Source organism: Eurypyga helias, unplaced genomic scaffold, assembly GCF_000690775.1.
Source record: "Eurypyga helias isolate BGI_N326 unplaced genomic scaffold, ASM69077v1 scaffold31525, whole genome shotgun sequence".
In the NCBI taxonomy this organism is placed as follows: domain Eukaryota; kingdom Metazoa; phylum Chordata; class Aves; order Eurypygiformes; family Eurypygidae; genus Eurypyga; species Eurypyga helias.
The window spans coordinates 1-6,670 of NW_010249995.1; the positions used below are offsets into that span (position 1 = coordinate 1).

Genomic DNA, 6,670 nt, shown 5'->3' on the forward strand with positions numbered 1-6,670 from the left:
TCCCTTGAAAGCTCAGAGGAGGGAAGAAAAGGAGGATACCACGGTTGCCCCGTGTGAGGATCGAACTCACGACCTTCAGATTATGAGACTGACGCGCTACCTACTGCGCTAACGAGGCTCCTCGAGACAAACTGCCCCGCTCAGCGCTCTTCTGCGACTCACCCTGCCGCGCCCTCACTGCCCTGAGGCCTCCCCAGTGCTCACACCCTCTTGCTGCTGTCCCTTGGGTCCTGCCTGAGAGTCCCTGCGCCTTTGCAAATACCTCCTTTTCTGCAGGACAGACCTCATTTGCGGTTTTTTTTCCCCAAATTTATTCTTTTCCCATTCTTTTCGGCAAGACAGACCTGACATTTTTTGCAAATGGCTTCTTTTTCCCATGCTGTTCCACAAGAAAGACCTTTGGGTTTGTATTTTTTGTCAGTAGTTCTTTTTTTCTCCTGCTGGTCTGCAAAACAGCTGCATTCCTGAAAGGGTCCTTCGCGGCTCCTGAGCATCCTCATCTAGCTCCGCAGGCAAGAATGGACTGCAAGGGCTCCATTGTCAACACGCTCGCAAGGAAATCAAGTTGTTTCCACATAATTACAAAATTAAAGCCAGCCTCGTTTGCCTCTCTGTTGTGAAGTCGCTGTTCGGCTGGGATTTCGGCAGGGAAGTGAACTCCGCGCATTCGCTAGGTGCTCAGCAGAAGAGGGTCCCCTGCGATGCTGCCAGAAGTGCTGCCCTGAATCCCTGTCAGTGGGGGTCTCAAGGCAGCAGTCACCACGACAATCAAGCGACAAATACCTACATGGGAAGAAACCAGGAAAACAGACATTGAATTGACGCAGAAAGTCTTCAGACCTCACCCAGAGGCGTCACTGCAGGGAGAGTGTTGGCCCACAGAGCGAGCAACGAGTGGAGGATGGAGGAAGAGACCTTTGGGCATCAGTCCCACCAGACAAGATGTTTGAGTTGCGTTGGGCAGCCCAAGGACTTTGCCCAGGGGGTAGTGGGCAGCTCTTGTTGTCAGGGGGACAATACCCTGATTTCCAGGGATCTGGCTGGCCATGCATGCGGGACGATCAGGTGAGTCCAGGCGGCAAGGCTTGCGGGATGGCCAAAATTGCTGCGACCACAGGGTGAGTAAACGCAAGGGTTCTTACAGCCTGAGCTGCTGCGTTCCTCCCTCCCACCCTGCCCACGTGCAGAATGAGGATGTCATTTTTAATAGCGTGCTAATCCTTCGGGCTCCAGTGGCGGACAAGTTGAGTGCTCACAATTCTGATTAAATTAAGAAATGCTGCTCCAAGCATCTAAATCACGGCACATGGACAATGAGTCACCTAAACCAAACACGGACTGTTTGGAAATGTGTCCGTAGCTCTACTGAATCACACCGTTTCCCCCCTGTGTTACATTACACGCAGCGGGTGCTCAAAGTTTCTGACACGGCTCTGGAAGGCCTTGTCATGTCTGTTTGTTTAGGAACTGATAGATTCACAGAGAGGACAGGAAAAGTAGTGATGGCAAGGATTTTCATGTGAATGAAACAAAAGATGTCCTTGGTGACATTGCCTCGAGCAGAAACTCAGCAGTCTACAGCACACACATGCTTTTCCCTCTTTTGCATTTGCTATTTTTATCTGGATTTTCTCCTTCCTCCTTTTCCTCTGAATTCTCCTGCTGTACCTAATCACCCTACAACCCTCTCTCATCCATCTGACCCCTATAACCTTATCTTTGGCTCCACAGATGCCAAGACACTGCATCCTGTTCCATCCCGCGGTGATCAGACTTTCCCCTGGCCCACTGACCCCCTTTCCCAGCTAACCCAGCAGAAAGCAGGACAGCCCATTGTAAATCCATGGTAATTCCCTGGGAGCTTCACCGCCCCATGCCCATTCCCTCCAGATTCAGAGGAAGAAAGGGAAAAGCCCATCCCGTTGAAAGGCAGTGCCCACCTCCAGGATGAACTGATGGCAGGGAGCAACGCCCAGCAGTCAGGGGTGATGCGACAAGCCCTACGGGCTCTCAGTGCTCAGGGTGACTCTATTTCCCCTTCACATGGAGCAGAGGAGGAATCCCAGCCTCTCATCACGTCGGAGAGGAGAAACATTCGTTGCCACCACGCCAAGTTTCAAGACGCAGGCAGAAAAGGTTTCCAGCGCTGCTTTTGCGGAGCATCACATAACGGTTAGAAGCAGAGAGCGTGGAAGCTGGGCACAGCGAAGCTCCTTGGGGCCCAGAGAGCTGGTCCTGCTGTTCCAGGCAGGCAGCTTGCAGCCCATTACCCCAGGGCTCTTGAAAATTGATGTACCAAAAGGGGAAATTGTATTGTTTCATTTCCCTTCAGCAATTAAGGAGCTGATGCAGCTCTCGCTATAGTCAATTAGTCTTCACGCTCATTCTAAAGGGCTTTGGATTCTTCCCAAAGTCAGCGTCCTCATTTTCTGTAATCCTGGGAGTGTTTACGCCTTTCGCAGGCTCTGAGCGGGGATGAGCCAGCTGATGGCATATCCAGCCAATTATAACCTGAAGAGCTAGGAGAGAATTATTTATTTTCCATTTGGCAAGAGGAACAGAACAGTATGGCAAGGCAGGCCGAGACAGACGCACAGACCCTTTCTGCACATCCTGTTTGCCACACACAGTATTTGCAGCGTGTTTTTTTGGCATGAACCTGCAGTGCAATTTTTTGCTTTGTAATAAGCATCTTTGGAGGCAGGACACTTCGAAGAGAGGATATTTCAATAGAAGAACCAATGAATTTTGTATTCGTTTTTTTGTAATGTACATATTTTCATCTCAGATACTCTTTCCTTGCTATTTTAAGCTGGAAAATTGCTCTTCTTATCCTGATATTAGTATTTCCCACCTACTTCCTTTCTGTCTGGACATTGATCTCACCAGATTTTGCAGGATAAACTGATCAGTGGCCAGACCAGGCTCTTCAGGGAAAAGCCAGCGCACTGCAGAAAATGCTGCGGATGACTCAGGAGGCATTTTGCATCCTTCTGCCTTAGAGCTGAGCTCGGTGCCCTCTTCTTATCAAAGAGGGTATGGTCTTTCTTCTACACACTGTCCTTGCGATGAGGTGTTCGTCAATCTAACAATCGGTGGTGGTCATGACTGCTGAAGACTTCACAGCGCTCATACAAGAAGCAGTTGTTCTTCCAGCTCTGGCCACGGTCGGAACAATTTCGTGGTGGCCAACACCTCTGGCAGCTCAGCTCGCAGCAGGGTTATCCTGTCCAGGAGAGATCACGGGACAGGCAGTCAGGTGCACTCGAGATGCTATTATTGGGTCAGCTGCTGAGCAATGGCTGTGCAATCGTGAGCAGCTCACTGAACCTCTGCATGCCTCAGTTTCTCACGGTGTAAATAAGGGTGTTTACTGAAGTCACAGGCTACGTAGCACTCTGTTAATATTTGAAAACATGTGGAGTTGCTTAAATCCTAGGAGTATGAAAAATCAGTTGGAGACTGTTGCCTGCTGTATTATTCTACAATTTCCCTGCTACGCCTCCCACGCTCACACCATCGTTACTGCTTGCCAAGAGGTTATGGATCTTTTTGAGTGAAAGGTAGTACATAAACATAAATTACTGTTGCTTACACCACCTGATTTACAGTGTTGCTTTGTGAAACCGGTGGCTCCCATTTAAAACTTGATCCTGAAGCCAAGAAATGTTTGCTGGAACAACGGCAGCAGCATTAACTGACGTCAGGGTTAGGGTACACAGCAATGATGTCTTGGGCAATGCTTCTTGCAGGGGGAGTGCAATGACTTTTTAGCCAAACATTCTAAGAAAACGATGTTTTTGTGAAGACGTCGCAGTGTGTTAGTTTGGATTTACCATCCAGAAAAGCATCTGTTTAATCATCTCAAAAGTGTTGTATTCAAAAAGTCTTGTGAAATAGATGTCCAGATAGAGGGGACAGAGACGCATTAGTGCTCCCACTGAGGGATGGGCTCATCTGCTGGTAGACCTCAGGGAAAATCCACATAGGGAAAACATTCTGCGAGCGGTTTCTTTAGTTTCACTTTTCTCAAACTGCACTTTTATATCCCTGCCAAAGACAGATATTTTGTCATTCTTACCACTTCTTGCTAGACCCCTCCTAACTCAGAAGGTGACTTCCGCAGAGAAATTGGAAGTTTGGGTATTTGTTCATAGGGTAGTCACCATCTTAAGACAAATTTAAGATTAAAACATCCCAGAAGAGTTATTTTAAGGCATGGCAAACACTTCGCTACAATCTGATGCTGCCTGAAAATCTCCAATAGCTGGGTAATGGCTGCATGCTGTATTGAAAAAAAAAAAGCAGCCCACATTGATCTATAGCTGAGCTAGATCAATAAGCACAATTCACGAGAAAATAACTGAGGGAAGGTATTTTGAGGCAGGTCTAAATGCAAGTTGCTCTCAGCGCAGTGTCCTTCCTTCTCATTTATGGGAATTTTCTCTCCATGTTTCTGGTGAATTTAATCCTGCTGACAGCTGCTGAGCTAATAGCCCTCGACACCGAAGTGCTGTCTTCCAGCAAGCGTGTAGCACTGCAGAGGAACAGCTTTGCCTGTACGCTGTAAAAAGCCTTTCCAGTACTCTTTTACCAGGGAAAAGGGGATGGTTTATACACCCACTTTGTTGTGAGGCAGCTGATGGGGAAACTCTGTTCTCTCTGGGGGTAGGGGTAAGTGGGACTTTTTCCCCAGGGAAATGCTGTAGATACCAGCTGGGGTTTGGAGTCACCATTCTTACTGGCTTTTTAACACACACACACAAAAATCAACCTTCTGGGAGATATAACAGCGGTGAAGCCTGTGTTTTGTTTTGTTTTTTTTTTACTTCAGACTTAAGATTTAGTATATGCTGCTGTGTAGGGAGCAGGCACGAGGATCTGAGCTGGGATCCAATCCCAGCTTGTGCTCTAACCCGCTTTGTAAATTTGGGTAAATCACATCCCTCTTGCCTCATGAAAAACCAGGGCTGACAGGTATTGGAGGAGATTACTTACCCCATCCTTCGCCCTGAGACAAGAACAATTCTCCCCAAACTCTTCAGAACAGATGTTTTACTAAGATCTTGTTAAATAAAAACATCCGATGGTGACCATTCCACTGCTTTCCTAGGCAATTTGTTCCACTGCTCAACTATTCTTACCCTTAACCCAACCATCAATTTCTATAGCCTTTTCCAAGATGTAAGCTCATTATTTCTCATCCCAGACTCACTGCATGCAGAGACCTAATTCCCTCATGCTCTGCAGCGAGCTTTTGCATATTTGAAGACAATATAATGTCTCCTTTCAGTTACGTCTTCTCTTCTTCAGACTAAATGCTTTTAAAGTGTTTTAAGACTAGAATAAAAATGCTCTGCGGGCTAGATTTTTAAAGGGCTCCATTCTAGCGTAGTCACCGTGTCTGAAGCAAAAGCATTTACAAAAGCAGCATTTCCTCGCTAAGGATGGAGAATCGTGCTTAGGCAGAGCCGGTCCCAAAGGCTACGTCCATGCTGTCATTCCAACTGCGCCTAACACCTCTCTCAAATCCAGACACGCCAACTGTCTGTGCTGTCGACACACAGACATAGGCGAAGGCTGAGATGAGGGGGGAAAGGTCAAGCGAGTCTCGGTGTGGCTCTAAGTTTTCCTTCTCACAGTCTCTGCCGATTATTCATGAGCGGAACAGGCGATAGCCCAGCCTGTCAGCAGATACTCTGATTGTGGCTCTTCCTCAGCACCATATGGATGCTTTCAGCCTGAGCTGCAGCCCTGCTAACAGTTGGGAGCGTGGATGAAAACCGCACGGCACTCGGGACTGTCGGCCCCACCGCCGGGACTCACCCATACACCCCAAAACCTACACCAGGTGGTCTCAGCGGGGCTTGTCCTCCTGCCCGCAGCCACACAGCCTGCGGCAGCCCCTGAAATATAATTCTGAGCGCGTGGCGGGGGTTTCCTCAGCCCAGGAAATGGTTTTAAAAAGTCAGTCATTTAAATAAGGAAGAATTCTGTTGAAACAGAAATTCAGGTTGCTAATTTAAGTGTCAGATGTATCAGCCTTCTGATGGTCAACCTCTATGCCTCACCTGCTGTCCCTGGGCAGTGATGTGATGGATAGAGCATTCACAGACCTTGGGGCTGTTTTTCTTTCCTTTCTTAGTCACGCCTTCAATGGGCTCACCTTATAATTACACAGCCACCGGAACTGTATGACCCTGAATCACAAAACGAGGGAATGAGCCCTCATTCCAGTGTGTGAGCACAGCATCACTCTAACTTCAGTGCATCCCTGCATCCCCCAAAATGCAAAAACCCTCACAATCTCTCAGTTGGTGAGAAAAAGGTTCTTCTCCCTGTACTCATAAGGACACTGCCGGCTGCGACTCCCTGTCCACTCAGCCGCAGGAGTTGGATTGTTCCGTGAGATTGTGTAGCCCAATTGCTGCAAAATTGTTCTGATATTTCAAAACACGGCGCCGGGAACATATGTGAGAGGAAGAGAAAGAAAGGCAGCTGAGAGCCTACAGCCAACAGCTTGTGTCAGAAAGCTGCCGAAGCAGGGAACAGTTGGGCATTTTTAATCGCGACACGGCATCCACAGGATGAACACGAGCAAACTTGGCTCGAGACTGAAATGGTTTGTGATTTAATCAATTCCTGACAAACTGCACGAGGCCGGGTGGTG

The 6,670-nt window shown here is 48.1% G+C and overlaps 1 non-coding gene across 1 annotated transcript; it reads right to left on the minus strand.

Annotated features, from left to right (window-relative positions):
- Positions 1 to 45: 45 nt before the first annotated feature.
- Positions 46 to 118, minus strand: TRNAM-CAU. Its single transcript has one exon. It is a non-coding gene; the product is annotated as a tRNA-Met (tRNA).
- Positions 119 to 6,670: the final 6,552 nt, after the last annotated feature.